The sequence below is a fragment of the Zosterops lateralis genome, assembly GCF_965231275.1.
Source record: "Zosterops lateralis genome assembly, chromosome: 4".
In the NCBI taxonomy this organism is placed as follows: domain Eukaryota; kingdom Metazoa; phylum Chordata; class Aves; order Passeriformes; family Zosteropidae; genus Zosterops; species Zosterops lateralis.
The window spans coordinates 27,130,454-27,150,863 of record NC_139765.1 but is presented as its reverse complement, the minus strand read 5'-3'; positions in this window follow the sequence as shown (position 1 = coordinate 27,150,863).

The window sequence follows — 20,410 nt, the reverse complement described above, 5'->3', positions numbered from 1 at the left end:
CAGTCACTGAGGACTGCAGGAGGGAACAGCCAGTTTTATTTTCTGTGCTTCTGCCCGAGCCCTGAAAAGGTGGCCTGTGGGCTAGACAAGGGAGCGTGGAGCAGCACCATTTCAGATTGAAGTGTCTTCTCAGAGATAAGGTTGCACTCCACCCCTTCATCCCCTGGGCAGAGTAGCAGACTCCAGCACTCTCCATTTTGGAACTGATTTGGCCCTCTGTTATCTTGGCCCAGGGTCACAACACTGGTGGCATCAGCCTGGATCAGGACTGCCCCTTCCTGTCAGCAGCTCTTTGCAAGGTCTTTGCAGGGTGTGATGGTGTGTTTCTTCTGGGTAGTGGGCAGTGGGACCTCCAGGATGGCACTGCCAACTTCACATTTTAAACATGTTGTTTAGAACTGAGCTGGTTAACAGGATGTGTCATTAACAACAAGAGCAGAGCCTCTCTGAGAAACAGAGATGCTTGCTATTATGTTCACTTGTCAGTTATTTACTACTTTCTTTTTTCCTTGTAAAAACTGCAGGTCAAGTTTATTATACCATCAGCATGAGGTATGTTAGTATGAAACCATAAATGTCTGCATTCAGAGAAAATTATGGCATGTCAGCAAGTGCTACATGGTCTGTTAGAATGTGACATTTCTTATAGTGAAACTGCGGAGGAAAAAATACTCTTCGGGAATGAAATATTATTAATAGGCCCCTTAACATGTCTCTTAATAAAACATACATAACAATTGGCTGAGATTTTGCTTTTCTTTCTTTTTCTTTGCATTTTCCCTCTGTGAGGAGGGAAAATCTGCCCCTCTCAGCTTTGAAGGTGGGTGACTTTCATAGGGAAATGTGTAAGACAGACAAATCACCACTTTCACTGTTTCTTCTTGTGTTGTTTCCTAAGTTGCCTTGCAGTAACTTTTCTATTTCTCATGATTCCAGGTAAACCTGGTGAAAAGAATCAGTGGTGAATGAATTCTACATCTGTTCTTACCTTCGCTTCAATATGTGTAGTAATATTAATAATAATTTAATATTTAATATGATAATGCTTATTCTTACTCTTTCTGACACTCCAGAACTGGTAGATACATGACTGAATTTTAAGGGTTACATACTTTCTATTGTCTTTGATAATTCATTAGCAAATATAAAAGTGAGAAAGAAGAATTTTTCTTTTACTAAAAACTTAGGGAGGTAAAATGAGAACTAGAATGACTAGTTACAGAAGTGGAACACAGCAGGAGAGAACTTAAGCTCACTTTTCTTTTAATAACTTCGAAATTCCTTGTATTGTATATGTAGAAGTAATGTTTTTATCTTTCCGAGCAAAGAAAAGAAAACCCCTATTTTTTGTGAGTGATGTAACAGTGTGCCCCTGAATTAGCTGTTTGCAGATGCGTAGCTGCAGTGCCATCCACTGAGACATACGTAGACTGATCAGTCCTCAACCTACTTTTTCTATAAGATCCGTTTCTCTCTTCAACTGGTATGCAGGTTGCTACAGGTTTCTATTTTCATTTTTGTCTTTGCTGGATGGGTGGGGTTTTTTTGAAAATGTTCTCTTTTTTGTTGAGGCCAGAGGCTGCTAATGCTTCACAAGATCAACCCAGACAAACTGCTAGGCTTCAAATTCCTCTAAATAAGTTCTCAATAATCTACCACTTCTCGTTCATCCTTCTGAGAGATAGTAAAATTCCTTCTATTACCTTTAAAGTTTCTCTGCTAGGTTGCTTGGAATTGAGGAGCTTCCTATTGACCCTCCATGGGGCTGAATTAGAGAACATCCAAAGAAGAGCAACAAAGATGGTGAAGGGCCTTGAGGGGAAGCTGTATGATGAGTGACTGAGATCACTTGGTCTGTTCAGCCGGGAAGAGACTGAAGGGAGATCTCATTGCAATTACAAATTCCTGGAGAGGGGAAGAGCACTGATCTCTGCTCTGTGATGACCAGTGACAACCTGAGGGAATGGCCTGAAGTTGTGTCGGGGCAGGTATAGGTTGGATATTAGAAAAAAGGTTCTGTTAACACATGATATTTCTAGCCAAAGGATCAAAATGCATTTGCATAGGCCAGGTCTTAGAATGTGAAGGAGTCACCTGCTGTGTTGCATGCCTCCTGCCACTAAAAGTGAACAGACCCTCTCTATTGTTTCCCAGACTGCTCTGTTCCTCAATTTGCACTGTATGATGCCAGCATATCTCATGCCCTAGGGTGAGTAAACTGATATACTACTTTGCTTTTCCCTGTCCTTTCTCATGAGATGCTGTTCATCTCAGGATGTCATTACATAATTCTGCTGGGACAGTGCTCAAGTCCCCTCAGACAAAATCCAGTCTTGAGGGGAGGCCTTGTCTCTCAGCAGATGGAAGGAGATACAGGATGTAAATTTTGTCCCTTGCAATCTGCATAGTCATGCAGTGAAAATTTTTGAGTACTTGTAAGAGCATTTAATTTTTGCTGTTTTCCCATATTACCTTTAGCCCTCAGCAAGGCATGATAAGTTATTGACAGAGGCTCAGGTCTTTTTCTTCCGTTCCAAGGATTAACAGTGTGGCAATGTAGAAAGTATATGCTGCTTGGTATTTCTACTGCCAGCAAGGAGCAAGAGGTTATAGTTTCTGTATAGAGCCTTCTGTTTCATCAGGACTGTTATCATGTGTGCCAAGCTAGTGGCTCTGGGCTAAGGCTGCCAGGGTTGGTCTCTCTGGCATAGTGGTTCAGTACTGCTTAGTTCGTGGGTGAGCTCTTCACTAGTATTAATTATAAAGTAATATGATAGGATTGCTGGATTGCTTAGTTCTTTTTGAACCCAGACAAATATTTGGTGCCAGGTCTTGGACCATCCCCAGTGTTCACTGGCATGTGCTAGCTGCCTTGAGCATCCTCAGAGTCTGCTAAGCTATGTGAAGAATACAGAGCCATAACTGAGTCCTTTTGTCTCATTGGTCTGAGCATTTCCTGGACGACTTGGTTGGAGTCTTTCACATGTCCTCAGATACTTTATGTTTGATGGATAGACAGATCCACCCCCCTTGGTGTTCTTCTCCAAATACTTGTAAAAGATTGAACATAACTTAATATCATGTTGACAGATTGTCTCTACCTGAGCTCTGTTTCTCCTGCAAGTGTCCTTGCTGAAGCTTTGACGCTTGGTTCAGTTTACACTTCACCTCTGGACCCTGGCTGGTATTTAAAACAGATTGAAGTCAGCAGAACTTATGAAATCTCTATCAGATATACTGATGAGCCTCATTGCCTTTCTTAATATGATGGAACTTCTCAATGCCACAGGAAGTGATAATTTTGTTCTAGGGTAAACAGGGTATTGTGGTTTTGACAAGTTCTAGATAGGAATTATTCCTATTAAATAGGAATTTATATTCAGAACTTTGGTCCCTGATTATAGGACTGTGAAGCCTTCCTGTTGAAGAATTTCCTCCCTGAAGGTGGGCTACTGAATCTCTCAGTAGGTGTGATTACATTTCTATCAGACCAGTCTTAATGACTCCTCTTTGGTTAACACAATCAAGTGTTTCAGGAAGCTTGGGCTGCATAGAAAGAAAGCAGAAGACTTGTTGCTTGAGCTCTAATCACCCAGCACCTTGAGGGCACCATCTTCCTGTCATCTGCCAAAACTGTTTTCAGACCTTGGCTTACCCTGTACTTCTGCCATGCAATGTGGAGAATGTCCCTCATGTCCACTGCAGACATTGAAAGGCAGTCTGCCCTTTCGTGGTTCTCCTAGGGGCCGTATTTTTGTGTAGCAGTCACAGATTGCCTCCATGACACATTAATAATGCTTGGCCACCATTCTTCAGGCTAATCGTGCCACTTAGCAGTGCTGCAGGAGATTACATTTCAGTGATTTCCCCATCCAGCTAGAAAACTAATTGGTCATACTGGTCTAATAGCAAATTTGCAAATTTAGCAGCTGAATTGCTGGCAGCTTGTTCTGGTAGTGCTGAATACCTTGTTCTTTGCTACATTCACACTGCAGCTCACTCCCATCTGGAAACGATGAGGTAGGTACAACTATGGTCTGGATTGGAAAGGAAGAGGTTGACCAGTCACACTATCCAGTGCTAATGAGGAAACACTGGCAGAAGAGAATAAGCTGTATCTTTCCTCTCCCTTGACAGACAAATTCATTCCTCTTTTCTCATTCCTGGATTCTCTCAGTTTAACCCTAATCTTCTCATCCTATGCATTAACACACCTCATTTTGATTTAGTCCCAGAGTGGCCTTCCTATTTGGAAGTATTTATGTATGTTTAGATTGTGTCTCTGCAGTGCTGCCTTGTAAGCTGGAAACATCCACAGAAATTTTGTCTCTGATTAAATGATAACCTTTCAAGGTTATCTAGAGCATGGAACTTCCAAGTTTATAATGTAAGTAATTATTTCTTGTGCTGAGTCTTTCCCTCTTTTTTGAGAGTAGGGTAGCACAATCCAGCATCTGTTTTTAGTCCCATTCCGTGCAAGAACAAAAATTGCCCAGAATCTTTACTGTGTGTTCAAATGTTTCAGCCACCGTACTCAGCCACTGTGTTCTCACTTCCTTTTTACTTTCTGGGTGGGCAAGGCTCCTTGGAAGACATCAGATACATCTTAAGAAGGGAAGGGAAATCACAATATGATGCTGAGTTGGCATATGTGTCTGCCTGTGTTGCCCCAGGGATTTCCCAAGCTGATTCTCCAGTCACCTGCCCCCAGCACCATTCTCTCTTCCTCTGTGTGCTGGGTTTCCTTGAATTGCTTTTTGTTTTATTGCAAGGAGCTAGCACTAACATATTGGTGATGTCATGAGGGAAGATCATCAGCTTCAGCAAGGGTGATGAAAGAGAAGGTTCAGCTAAACCCACTACATTTTCTTTTGGTTTATTTGGTTTGGTTTTTTATTAGCTGAAAAAACACACTTCCAACTTCAGGCTCCAAAGAAATTCAGACTATTTAAGATCACTTTACTCTTCTGCAACTTGCTCACTTTGAGTAAATGAGAAGCAAATAATGACCTAAAGATAATGCCAGTCACAAGAAAGGACAGAGACACAGGAAAAGTAAAGGAAAAATACAGATGAAAAAAAAAAAGGATACAAAGAACATGAATGATGCTTCACTACTCTTTTTAGCTTAAGTTACTCCTGAACAAAAAATTAGCCTCAGCCTTCAAAGACACATCATGGAGTGATTTATGTGTGGTCAGTCTCAGCTTTGTTCTGAGCTATAAGGAGCTTTGTGGAGACCTTCAGCAACTTCTCTGCCATGAGTACATAAGGAGATTGAAACTCCAAAGGATGAATTTCTGGAGTGAGGCTTGTTTCCATAATTCTTACAAAGACTCAAGGGAGAGTATGGAGAATAGTTGCAGTCTAACCTTACTACATTCTCTATAAAAATTAGCAGGTAGAAGAATGAACATACCTGTTAATGACAGAGATGACAGCCTTGAAGTGTTGATGCCAGTCTAGCTGTTTGCACATTGAACTCCACTTTTCCCCTTGCTCACAACATGGATTTTTCATTGCTTAAACTCTGTGTGCTGAAAACCACAGGTCTCTGGGACAGTAAAAACAAACTGGATTTTCTTTAGGGAGTATGCAGTTGCCAATAGATGTGATCTGTCCCTGCAAGAGGAGGCCGAAAGGCATGGGGATCACTCATTAGCATGTTCTGCCATTTTTAAAATGGTGCTTTCTTTTATTATCATCATGACCATGTGTGTTGAGGGTAAAATAATTCTATGTAACATAGAATATCTTACATTTACCATGACAAATGTGGTGAGATCAAGTAAACAGTCTTTCTTGGGTAGTCATTCAAGGTAAAATGGGTAATGCCCAGGCACTGCGTCACATAAGTCTCAGTCTGGTTTTCCTTCTATTGGTTTAAAGCACAGAGCTTTAAGGTCAAGCAGGTCTCTGAAACAAATTTGATTCTTTGTATTAAAATCAACTCTGTCTACATCAGACATTTTAATTGTGCGTGTATAGATACTTTTGCCTAGAGAGATAAAATATTAATCACATAATGAATAATGCAGCTGTCTCACAGTACTGTGATCTTTATGTGAATAAAGAAGCCATAAATTGCCTGGGTATTGAACTGGCACAGCATTTCCCAGTTTAATTTGCCAGTGATTTCTGCAGTGACAGCTTATGCAGGAGCAAGTTGGATGACGTAATGTTGAAAATCGTATGGTTTTTAGAGAAGAAATGGTATTTTTCCATGTCCCGGTGCAGGAACAGAGCTGTGTAGTTGTCTGTTCCCTGACAGCCAACTGTGTGGACAGCTGTGTGGACAGACAAGGTTTAGTGTAGCTCTGCACATCACTGGGGAGAGGAGAAGTCATAGATGGAAACACCCATGTGAAATTACATCTTGAGCCATGGAAATAAAATGAACAATGCCTTAGGTAAAGAGCTTTTCAGTAGTGACCTTTGGTTTCTAGGCTTTTTCTTTGGGGATGCATTTCACTTCTTTCTCCTGCCACACAATGTCACTATCTCTAGCTGACTCTGCTGGTTTTTCTATTGAGTTTCAGCTACCCCATCCATTCCTTCCTTGCCTTTCCTCCATCCTATCACAAGTATAACCTAGCCTGCTGGCTACAGTCTGACTGCTGGAAAATGTTGCTTTTTTCCTTCAATTCTTTTGCATATAGATGTGGTTTCTTCTTTCATTTTTAGGTAGAAATAGATGCTTCCAATTTTTTTCTGAAAACATCTCTGCTGCTGAGGTTGCAGTTACACAGAGGTTATGTCCTTTAATCTTCAGGATTAAGGTGGAATTTTCATTCCAATTTGTCTTGCTGTGAACTGAGCCCTAGCACATTTCTTCTTTAAAGAAAAAACTTTAAAAAGGGAGAATTTCACTTTTAAAATTAATCACCATGGCAACCTTTACAGTGAGTTTCCAAACATAGGAAGTTGCCTTTAAGAAGCATCCTCAGCTAAGAGAAAGGTGAGTTTTTACAGCTTTTAACAATGTTCCCATAGAATATAAGGTTTTACAAGAATCAATTAAAGGGACTTTTATATGCAAAAGGAAGTTAAATGATCCTGGTGATTTTAATTTTTTTTAATAAGGATGCTGCATGCTAACTAATCTCATCATAATGCTGGCTTAAAATAGACTTGGAGAACTAGATAGAGCCTGGTGGTAATACTTGTGATATCACTAGATTTCATCTAAGTAGATATTTAGTTAACAATTTGCCAACATTTCTCTCACACTTAAAATATTACTTTTCTTTTTCCTACTTCTGGGCTGCCTTTTTATCCATATTCAGAGTCTTAGGAGGAAATATTTTTAAAATTAGAACAGAAAGCAAGGTAACAGAATAGAGTGGGAGAAAACAAGTTGTTTATACATTAAAAGAAGAAAATCCTTCACACATTAGAGTTCAGTGAAATGTAACTTTAACAGTCATCTCATTTCTCTCAGTTCTCAGCTGGATTATCTTATATCCTATTTTTGGTACGTATTACATCCAGGGAATATGTAATTTCTTTTCCCACTGGAATTTCCCCAGTGAACATGTTGTACATCAGATGGAATCTTAACATTTTCCCTGAAATGGTAACTCTGGTGTGTCGTTCTGAAATAATCAAAATAAGAGCATTTTAGAATTAAACTTTCTGTGTCCGAAATAGTTGTGAGACTGGGAGAAGGAGCTTACATCCAGAGAACTTCAGTCTCTGGGCAGATTTCAGATTTTCAGGTAGGAGGTTGATGGACTGGCAAGAGAAAGCCATTTCTTATCAAATCGCAAAAATACCATGGAAAACTAAAAAATAAAAGCCATCCGGTTGGTTCTACCAAGGTTGAATATAATGATCCAAAAGCGTACCAGGGTGTGTGGGAGTGTTCCCACACTGCATGTAGGAAGCAGTAGGGCAGGTCAGAAGAGGATTTTCTTTTCTCTTTTCATGCAATCTGTAACTGTGAGGTCTTGAGCTGCCCACAGGAGGCAGTCTGAGCCACATGGCCAGAGTGCGGAGTGGGCGTGGTGGGCTTTGTCCAGGAGCTCATCACCCAGGTTTATTTGTTCAGCTATGTGGCCACAGTTGTATTTCACTGGTCTTGTTCCATGCTTGCAAAAGGCAAGCTGGTTCTGCTGCGATTAGAGCTAGCTGATGCTGTAAACACTCCAGTACTTCTCCATGCACTGCATATCGGGAAGAAATAGATTACAAAGCACCTCTGAGCAGGTTTAAGTTTTAGAAAGACTTTTTAAAATTTATTACATTAATGTAGCAAGTCATTTAAAGGTGACAGCCTTAAGTTCAATACCTGAGTGGCTCAATTAAAAATAAGCGCAGATAAAAATAAGCTCAATTACTGCATTACTCATGTTATGTAATATCTTCAAAAAAGTTTAAGTTTTACACCAAACTTAGCAATAAAGTTATTAACACTTATCTGAAATGCTTGCTCTTTTGAGATATTTCTGCCATGATGCAGTATTTTTATTTTATGTGAAATGTGGGTAAGTAAAAGTTGCCTTTTGTGGTTTTGTAATGGAGGATAGGATCAGTGTGATCCTGAAGGGTTATTTTTGCTCATGTGTACAGGGTCCTGTGAAAAGGTTTATATTCAATTCCAAAGTCAGCTGAAGCTTGCTAGGGTGCAAGATCAGCAAGCAGTTCAGCAAGCACTACATTTGCAAAATATCATTGAAGCATGGGATGGTGTCTGCAAGAAAGCTGGTGGGATATGCCAAGTGACTACAAGTTGAACAAGAATCTTTCAAACAAGAAGTGACTGTTGTCAATTACTGTGGCCAAGTTCCTGAAAAATTTGCTTACAGACTGACTGTATGCATGATGGCAGATGTTTCCTTCCTCAACCCTTCTGATGGATGGGACTATAACTGGGTCAAACCGTCTATTTCTCAAACCATCCATTAGCAAGTAGTAAAACCTAGTGCATAATCGTTTTTACTGAGAAAGTCATATTGTCCTGGATTTACAAACAATACACGTTCATTTCTATTGAAAGGATGAACAGTAGACTTTGTGCATCATAAATAATAATTACAGTTTCAGAATAAACAAGATGAGATGAAATGAGCTGTGCCCTAGCACAATAAGAGAGGAAAAAAAGAATTTTTATACATTTATAGTATCTTGCGCTGATAAAAATGAGAAAGAAAGCAGAGAGGGATTTATCACTTTGTATGAATTAAGAACATGCATGATCTTTATATTCATTGAATGTGAATTTAGAGTCAGTGAAAATAATCACTGAATTTTAAATTGCAGGTATTCAGAGATTGGATTGCAGTAAATGTTTTAAATATTTTCTTTTGATTGAAGGTAATACAGAAAACCCTTTGACTTATACCATTAAATTCCAAGAAGGAAAAAACAGTTATGGAACTAATAGGTGCACCAAATATCTCAAGCATAGGTGGACAGCAATTTTTAGGACTTACAAATGTTTATGCATAATCTTTATGTTTGGCCTCATGTTTTGGGTCTGATATATTTATCTATAAAATGGGTTGTTAACTGGAAGACTTGAAAGAAAGGCTCAGTATTGTCAATGATTAAACTGTTTTCATCTTGATTGGCTTAGATTTTTTTTTAATTATTATTTATTTATTTACTTTTTAGAAATCCCATAATGGAAAAATGCATTTTGAGAGGAATAAGTTTTGAGAGTTGCAAACCCAAAACCCAGCAGTTCTGGAGAAAGAGAGTGTGTTACAGTCAGTGCCTTGCCATGGCTTGATCACTGAAGGTGCTGTTGTCAGAAGTCATTAAATGTAGACCATGCCCAGTTTTCCACAAGGAGAGGTGCCACATAAGGAGATCAAAAACTTCATGAACATTATCCAGAATTAGAGAAAATGCTAACAGATTATATTCTTATCTAATACTAATTTTTTTCACATTTTCATCCACTTCAGTTCTAAGTAATTCTGGTCGTTTAACGTGGGGAAGTGATTTTTTCCAAAAGTTTTAGCGAAAACCAATTAGTGACTTGCTTTGAAGCGGACGGCTTGATTTACCAATTAGAAAGTGATACGTCTCTGTGAACACACGGGGTTAAATATCGGAGGAATCTTGGGAAGCTTCCCTTTTTCCTCCCTCCCTGGAGAGAGTAAGAGGAGCAGCCACCCCTCTGCAGTGTGTGCCCCTCTGCAGTGTGTGCCCCTCCTGGGCCCGCACACGGCCCGGCCGGGGTCTGCCCTTGCAGTGCCTGCTGGGGCCGCTGGCAGGGGAGGGAAAGCCACGGCTACTTAAATCTAACAGCTTTAAAGCTTCTGCCACTGGCCAGGCCGGGCCCACCCCGTGTGGCTGAGGGTGGGCAGGTCGCATCTACAATCCCGGCTGCTGAGATTCCTGACTGCCATTTCCCCAGGCCGCTCTGATCTCTCAGCTTGAGTTCTCTCCCCCCACAGCCCCTGCTGCCTGGCAGAGATAACGGGACCACCGCAGGCCCTGGGCAAGATGTTAACTCTTTCCTTGCACAGATGAAACTTCCAAAGCCCTAACCCTTCTCTCAGGGAGAGAAAAGGCCAAACTGGGGACATGTAAAAGGACAATAGGAAGATATTAGAGTCAATGAAGGAAAAGTGACGCTTAGGTGGAAAATATAAGAAGATGCCTTAGTATCTTTTGTGAGCCATGGTAACAGACTATCGTATGCTAGAATATTCCTTTAAACCATGAAAATATGAACTGGGGAGGTGGATTGAGCAAAAGTATCTGTAATTGATTAAGTGAATATTGAATTGATGTCTGTGATCCTGTGATGCCATGAGATGTTTGAATAGAGAGAGAAGCCCTCTGCATCAGTGAAGAAATGAAAAGAGATCTCTGTTCCATGCGATGAAGAAATCCTTTGCCTGTGGAGTTGCTTATATTTAAAATTACACCCCAGTATGCATGAGTCCATGTCCCATATGTAGCCACGCAGGAAATTCTACATGATATGGGAGGTTTGCAACTGCAGATTTTCCCCCTGCTTTTGTGAAAGTTAAAAGTGACAAGCAGATTGTTTTTTTCTTGTGGAAAGTTACCACAACAAATCAGGAGAGACTTCTCTCTCTAAAAGGACTGATGGGGGACAGTTTTGTAAGTGGTACTGACCCAGAATTCCGAGTTTTGTCTTTATACATTGTCTGTGAGCAAGAAAAGAAGCTGGAGAGGAAGGAGGAGTGTTTTGAAAGTTTAATTTTGATTCTCATTTTCTTCTTTTAGCGTGTGTTAATAAATCTATCTTTATACCTTTAAGTTTGGGCCTACTTTGCTTTTCTCCTGATCCTATCTCACAGCAGAAAAGACATTCAAACCACTACACAAATTGGTCTGCCGCCCAGGAAACCAAATTGGTGAACGTGAAACCACTAGACTCATCTAAATATTTGACTTCTAGACTGACAGTATGCTTTATTGATCAAAGCATTAAAATCATATGTGGAAATTTATTCCCAGATTTCTGTTCATATAACTGTAATTACGACTGTTGTGATTCATCAAAAGCCTCTTGTTAGCTGGCTCATATTGCTTTATAAATGAAAAAAAATACTTCTGGTTGGTGGTTAACTACTCATAGAAATTCAACAAAAATATTGTTTCTAAACTCACACTTTTCAGGATTTAGAATTGTTTTCATAAAGGACTAGAAAGACCAGTGGGACCCATGGATTTCAGAGCCGTTTTGATTCTGTAGTTCAGCTATAATGTGAAGAGGTACTCTTGGCTCTTTTTTTCAGGGAGTATATAAAAACAGCTTTATGGAGTTATGCCTAACCAGGCATCTCCTCTGAGAAGGAATGAGAAAGATAGATTGGTTATTTTTATGTTGATGGGACTTGGGTGGGGTTTTTTTAACAAAAATGCATTTTGCATGTAGAAGGCTTGATGTTTTATTTGTTCAGGTTGTTTTTTTTTTCCACTGACCTGCAGCCCATCAGTTTCCTTAAGTTTATTGCCTTACTAGTAGATTATTCTCTTATTTTCTCTGAAAGTCCCAGAGAATCTGAGTTCAGACCATCAGACCCCTTTGAGTTTCCTTGGGACTCAGCCCTGTGGAGACTTAATGCAGAGAGAGACAGCTTCAATCCAGTTGCCTGAAAAGCAAATTTAATAATACAAAAATAGCAAACAATAAGGCGTCCAATGTATTGGAGCAAACTGGACCAAGGCAGTAACAAGGGGCCAAAGACACGAGGCCAAAGAGCCCTGGGCCAGGCTCAGACAGGGGTATTTTTACATCCTGGTGTGGGAGGGGAGTCAAGGTGGGGTCTGAGGGAAGGGTCCAATGGGAGACAATTAAGAATATTAAAATTCCTGCACTAAAAATTAACCTACTATAATACAGAGAATGAGAGAATGTTCTAGTAACATTTGCATACTTGAACATGTGAATAAGCTCCTTGCTTATGGCACTTTGAATGGGGTTTCCTGAGGCATTTTTCCAGGGTTTTTTTCTTTCCTGGGGAGACCACCCTCTACATTTCTCATTAGACTGCTGCCCGTGTATTTGGGTTTTCTTTTTGTGGATGTTGTATCATTACAGGAGCAGAAAACACAACCGCTATTAATTGTTCAGATACGGCATATTGTTCAAAGATAGACCCAGTTACCACATGCTAAGATCTTCTCAGAATCACTTCAGGATTTTTTAGACAGATTTGATGATGAAATTTCAGTTTAGGATTTGTTCATAAAAATTGTCTTCTACACATCTTTCGGTGAAGCTACTCAACTGTGGACAAAATGGTACTTGTGAAGAGAAACTGACTCTCTGCCTGAACTGTCTGGTTTGAATCCTCAAAACCACTGTGACATTCAGAACAAATTCAGTATCATTGTCAGACTGGAATATTCCTCAGAAATATAATTTTCAGTATACTTGCAATACTTGCAAGTGCAGCTTAGAGCTATTTGTAATTTTTTTTACATATGCAGTGAGATTTTAAAAAAATATTCTTTTTTACTTTCACTTGGAGGTTTTTAAAATAAGTGAACAGTAATGGGACATTGAGTGTCAGAGTTATGAGTGAAGAAAGGAAAAGTTATTTGAAAGAATATTCATGAATGCTCTTTCACTGAGAAGATGTCAATTACAGGGGCTAAATTTAGGCACAGGATTCTTTTATTATAGGTTCTTTCTATAATTAAGCTGCTTTAGGTAGATTCAGAAAATTTGTGTCTCTTCTGTGCCTCCTTTTAAAAAGTAGGAATATCAAATTAATATCCAGTGTTTTATACAATGCATAAAACATATCTGAAAGTGTATCTTGCATACTTTGCATGTTTTTCTGAATTGCTAACATATCAGAAAATTATTTATGGAAGAACAGTAGGCCTTGCCCTTGCACAAGGCTGTAATTCAGTAAAGGAGTTGGACTGACTTTTACAGGAACAAAAGGTTTGTTAGAGACCTTACATCCTACAATACAGATATTGTGTTTTTATAGTGTTCTACCATTTCTTCTCATTCTGCTATAAACAGCTCAATAAATTCAAATGGTGTTTATGAGTAGAGAGCTTTTTTCCATCTCTATGGAATCTGCTAAATTCAGACAATCATTCTGTGGCTACTGTTGTCTTTCAGGGTTTATTAATCTTCCATCAGAAATGCAGTCTAACTCAGAAGAATTAGCAAGACATCTGCTTTGTTCTATCCAGATATGCTGAGAACAATCAACTGGATGCCTATGAGGAACATATGTGTAAACAGGTTTACTTATTCTTTTCAGTGGTATTTTGTTACTGTTAATGGTCTGAAGTACTGCCAGAAAGATGAGGTGGCAGATGAACACAGATGTTCATTGGCATCTGCTGCACACTACATTTGGCATATCTTCTGGGGATCACCTTCACTTTATGGCCATTTAGAAAGCTTGGCACCATAGGCTTTATTACAGCCAAAATCATTACTTGCCAAGAAGGAGTGTGCTGAAAACTAAAGATGCACAGAAGAAAGACAAGTAGTATGCATGCCTCAACATTTCTGGTAAAACTGGCCCTTTTTTATATGTCTGCCTTGGAAGAGCCAGATCCAGACATAGGTGCTGCAGCCAGCAGGGCTGTGGAGGCTGGTGCTTTTTCCTTGCAGAGCAATGTCCATCCAGGCTCTTATGGAACCTACCACAGCACGTCCTTCCAGCCCAGATGAGAGCCTTCCCCAGGAGGGGTGGAGGACTTTTGGGCCCCGTTCAGAGGGGATCCAGCATCAAATCCTGCACACATGAGATGTTAAAGCCTGGGAAATGCCCACAATGGGCAATTGTTTCAGAGGGCAAAACTCTCTCAGTCATTCGACTTGACCCAACAGATGTGACCTGTTTACTCAGATACATGTTTATCCAGATGCATATTTACTTAATTTTAGTAAAGTTTATAATTTGCTGCAACGTTATCTGTAAGATAATTTTTCCTATTTGGTGGAGGGAGAAGTGGAAGACATTGGCTGTGTAATTTCGATGATAATATATCATTGAAAGAAAAAGTCAATTGATGGTTGATAAAGATAACTATTAGCATGGAGGATTTAGACACCAAGCCTGTAAGCAGCCCTATATCTGGGGCTAGAACACAGGCTGGGTGAAGGCAGGGAAGTGCACTTGATTTGCTGCTTGAGTGTGCCCTAGAGAGCATGGCTGGGGCCTGGCACTGGGACAGCAAGGGGGCACTGATGACAGACCAGTCCCTGGGAATGGGATGCATAAAGTTAAATTAAGCCTAGTTGCTGTGCTGAAAATCGTTACTATCTGTGCCATGGATATGGAGGAGACACATTCAGATGTACCCTGGGATATCTTCTTTTCCCATCTGTGAAGTCTCCTGAGGTTTTTTTTCCTGTTTCACAGATGATGTCTCAGATTGATTGCACTGTTCTGCATTATGGAGAATATCGGATTAAATCAGATAAAGTGAGACTTATGGTATTTGCAATGCAGCAGTTGACATTCAGGAAGCAAATTAAAATGAGGGGGAAAAAATCTGCTTTTAAATCTACCTATACTTAGAATAAATCTGGATGGTTAGTGCTGCTTTTCATTCCTTGAACAGTAAAAAGCATCTGAGACTTGACTTGGTGCTTTGTTTAACAGAGCACTGTGGTTTGCCCCAGAGCCTGTACTATGTATTACAGCTATGTGTGCATTAACCTTTTATTCTATGGTAAAAAGCTCAAAATCAGTGCAAACAGGTTTAACAAGAATGCTCTTGATTTTGAAGATCAGAATAATAGCTACTTGCTAAGAAAGAAAATTATTTTAAATGCAGCGCTTTCCACAGGTGAAAGTAAGTTTTAAATCAGCTCAGCGTTGAGTATATTTTCAGCTAGTAAATGCTGTGCATATATATTAACATGAATAAGACAAAATTAACTGCCTCTTATAGTTTCCAAATCAGTAAGAGGCACTTAAGGAGACACTCTTCACTCCAATTATTTTTAATTTTTTTTAGGAAAAACTACCTCAAAGAAAGAAGTGTTGATGTGATGTTACTTGTTGTGACAGAAACTGAAACACAAATCTATTGTTTTTCGTATGATCCTATATTTATTCTAATTCAAGTCTATTCCACTTGATTATAGAAACTGTCAAAAATTCAGAATATCCCATCCACAGAAATTCTAATATTCTTGCCTACCTTTGAATTGATTTTGCACACATTTCTATATAATGCTTAAAATATTTCTATCTGAATTTGTTTCTGGACAGTTAAAATATTTCATCTTGGTTAGACTTCTTGTACTTGTTGTATTTTTTATATTATTTTGATTTGTTTTGCTCTCCAGTTTGAAGAGAGGGGTTTGGTTGAAATAATTTCTTACTATTTGTATATTAAAGTAACATTAATTGATGACTGGCAAAACAGATGGTGTTTCAGTAATTTAAATGATAATTGTTTCTTTGGCTTGCTCAGAGATAACTGGTATTCTATGCTGTAATTTTTATTCTACTCAATTTGTTAGATTACATTTTCCAAAGCATCAAGCTGTTAAAAAAAAAAAAAAAAAAAAAAAAAAAAAAAAAGGCAATATATTCCAGTCCAGGTAAGTTTGGAATCATTTTCTAAACAAAATTTTTTGACAGCAATTCTTGACTTTGGGGTTTTCTTTTCCTGAAAAAAATGACAATTTATTGATAGAAAAGCACTTTACTGAAAATGTTTTATTAACCTCAGTTTTTGATTTCTATTGTGTTTATCAGATTTCAAGGCATGGTATTTTTCCTCACTGCAATTTTCATACTGGGGCAAGCAAAGGAACTGTTTTTAATGCCTTTTTTTTTTTTTTTTTTTTTTTTTTTTTTTTTTTTTTTTTTTTTTTTTTTCCCCAGATTACTCTTCAGTATGCATGTAGTTCTAACACTAGTGCAAGTCCAATAGGAACAATAAAGTAAGTCAAAATAGATACCAAGCAAATAGAAAGAAGAGTTCAGGCAGCTGGGATGGTGACAAATGACACTGGTTTCAGGTTGCTGGGTGAACTAAAGTGAGGTATATTTTGCACAAAATTGTTAGGCATTTATTCCAGTACCCTGGTTAATATAGCATATATGCACACTTCCCTGTGTTTGTTTTTATACAGAGGAACTAAAGAAGGAATTGCCAGACAGAAATAAAAGTACAAGACTTAAAAATTAATCAAATTAGGCACCTTGGGAGTGGAAAAAAGTTCCATTTATTCGCCCAGATTCATACAACTTGCAGAGGCAGGGCCATGTTCAGCATCATGGCCCTGCAACGTGCCTGTAACAATCACCATTAATTCAACAGCCAACCTAAAGAGCTTTATATTCACTTAAGTTTTCATACCAAAGGAAGACAAGCGTTTTTCAGGGTGTTTTAAAGAAGGACTATTTTGACTCTCTCCAAGACAGTTCCATAACTTCGAGTTGTTATCTTGCCTCTCAGGGAGCACTGTGGGAGTTTCTCAGTTATGATAAATAATCACTGTTGAATCTTAGCTTGTTGTAATTCGATAAACCACCTTCAGGACTATAAAAACGCTTTGATGGCAGGCCTAAGGTGGGCAGGATCTTTTAATTAATTAGGACTTCAACAGAATTAAGTTAACACTGGCTCTGGATGTAGTTTTACCAGAGGTAATGTAGTCACTTTTGTAGTTTAACAGTTCATTTCTAAATCAGTGCAGATAAAACTGAATAAAACCCAGTTCATCCACAAGCCCCTTCTTCCTGGAGTCCTGGTTATAGTTCAGATATACAGGCTTGGGATGATGCTAACCTCCTCCCCTTAAAGGCAGGTAATGGAGAAAAAGGTAACACACTGGCAAGTAATACACCTTTGTGAAGATTAGTTTCACTGATAGAAAAGGCTGTACAGCAATGCTTGTAGAGAAGTGACGAACATGACTCCTAGAAAGCAACTGATATGGAAAAAGATGCAACATAGAAATGAGAAAAATAATGCACTGCTGTTTCACACAGTCTTTGTTTGATATAGGGATCTCAAGCAAATGATTAGAAGAGAAGGTCCTGAATCACTGAAAAAATGCCCAAAGAGCTGGCAAATATATCAGGGAGGCAGAATCAATCTACAGGTATCTTGGGGCAAATGAAATTACAAGAGCAAGAATAAAAAGAGAAACTTCACTGTGTCACCGTGTAAATCCTCGGTGAAAGCACAGCCTGAATATCATGGGCAATTCTGACATTGCATCTTGAACCTTCCTTAGCATGCATTTCAGGTCTTCATCCTTTGAAATACCAACTGTATCTCTAAGCTCTGTGGTTTCTTTCCATGGAAAATTATATATGCTAAAAATGGATGTAAATTCAGAAGCCAACTGGAAAAAAAAATTTATATAAAAAAAATAAGGAAGTAACATTTAGGGAACATCATCTGAAACTACTACAGATTTTGGAAATCCTGTAATGTCTCCAGTATTTTGGAGGAAGCAGGGTGGGAGAAGCAATCATGCAAAATCTCAAAAAACTGAACACATGTAGCTAGTCAATATGTACAGTATTAGTCTTTCTCTCCAGCCTGTGCAGTTCCTGGGAAGTTTTGTAAGTAGTAGATTTTCTGTTTGCTTGCCTGAAGGCTTGCAGTTGTGAGGTGTTTGTTACATCCAACGTAGTCACAAATATTTCAACATTTCCAAAGCAATGCTTGAAGCATAATATGATCTTAGATATGATTTTATAATCACATGTTATCAGTGGCAAGGGACTTGATGCTGCGTTAAAGAGATGATATTTAAACTTTTGAGAACTGATTTAATCTAATATGGGAGTCCTAGTGATGTTTTCATATTTTTCACCAAGTTAAAGATGCTTTCTGGATGTATTTGTTACCGAAGTAATACATAGGGAGAGAAAAAAAAGGCAACTGGCTTTAGACTATGCTTTTAGGCATGTGTACAGAAGACAGCAGGAGAATTTTTCTTTCATGTTCCTTCATTTCCACCTAGGATTCAGGGCAAGCAAAAGAGTCCATCATGACATCAAGTACAGCTATTTCTCTGCCAAGTCTCAAATTAAACTGAGTTTACAGGAGAAACCTTTTATATTGCTTCTCTCTATAGAAGCAATATAGATAGAGATAGATATAGATAGAGATGCCCTCTATCAAGGCTGTCCCTAAAATGTGAAAAAGCTGAAGCTGTCTGCAGAGCATCATTGACTTTAATGGGAAATGTGGCAATTTGCACAAGGTGCAGAAAGAGTGCTTAGCTTATCATGGTGGACAAATTAGCTCATTTTCTCCTTCTCTGTATGTAAAAATTGAAAGGAACTAAATATCTAATTTTCTCATCTATATACTGCTCCTTAAAGGCTCATTTTCTGCTCTCTGCTCATGCTTACAAAGTGCTTCCTTATGATCTTGCTTATCTGTGCCTTGATGACTGCAGACTTTCCAGAGCTGCTTTACTTTTTGTGGCCCTACATGATACAGCAGCTGAGATTTTTTTCCTCTCTTCTTTCTCTGTACTCACCTGTACTTGGTCTGCTGTGAAAAGGGCCTTGAAAAGACGACCTACCTCAATCTAAGGCCCTCCACACAGGGCTGAAAAAAATTAAAGACACCCACATAGAAAAGAGAAATAGTTGGAGTAATTGGTTTCCAACAGGAGCACTGACACTAATGATACAAAGCTGAAAGCACCTGGCAGAACTACTTTGTTATCCCAGGGAAGATCTACAAAGCAGGTCAGGACACTTAAGGCTAATCAAGTACTGTTAGATAATGGATTGTTTGTACAACTTTGTAAATCTACACTGTATTATTACTGCCTATTCATGTTCATATAATCTCTGTCTAGAGACAAACACTTCAGAAAGGAACCTATAAATAAACGTCTCTAAACCAAACTGGTACAAGATGGAAGAAAACTGGGGGTGACACAAGCCTGATCGTCACTATGGGGATGCCTTTCCTAGGTGGAGATGTGTCTCGGTCCCTGTGCAGTATAATTTGGACATATGGCCTTTCTGACCCAAATTCAAGTGGGTTTGATGGATTCAAGCCAATCCATCGGCACCAGAGTCATGCCATTATTCTCAGTCACATAGCAGAGGTGCATGCTGCACAACCAAAGCAGATGTCGATCAGATGCATCAGCAGAGTAATTTCTGAGTAGTGCAGGATGTTGTTGTTCATCTTTGCAACATTTGATGAGCCAACAAAACAAGTATCAGTCACACAAAACTTTGCATGCAGGCACACTGTTGCGTTTTGAACTTTAATAATTTCTCCCTCCTTTTTCTTCTTTATGTTTGATTTTATTGCTTAATGACTTGGAAGTACTTCATTATTCCATTTTAATGTTCTCATATGCAGGTTTTATCTGAAGCATTATAAATCCCTAAGTGTCATAAGCATATTACCACTTTATAAGAGACAAATGTGCTCAATGCAGAAGGACTGATACTTTGAAAAGTTCTATAATAAAAAGACTTATCTTGGAGCAATAAAATTTATCCAGAAGCAGGATAGAAGCTGCTTTTCTCTGCTGGCAAACTGTACAGTTGAGGTGTATTGGCAGGAATGTAGTGAAGGTGTTTGTCTTCTTGCTTGCCTGCAAGCTCCAAGTCATGAGAGAACAGAAGGTCAGTAAGAGTGGCTTCTCATGGAGACAAAAAGCTTGTATGAGAAAAAAAAAACCCAAGATAGAAATACAGGTAAGGAAGAGAAAGACGTGAAGATTTGAAAATACAGAGAAGGATTTTTGATGCACACAGGAAAAGAAAAGAGCTGAGTGATATATACAGTACTTAGAGGTTCAGATCTCATCCAGCTTCCTACTTCCCATTCCTACTGCAGCCAGCCAGGTACAGGTGGTTAAGGCCTGTCCAGAAGCCAGTCCTCCAAATTGAAAATCAGCTGTGGGTGCTGGACAGTATTTAAGTGTTTCACTTGCATTTGCACTGAAGCCCTGAGTCAAAGAGGTGCTTGTGAGCCATTACATTAAGCC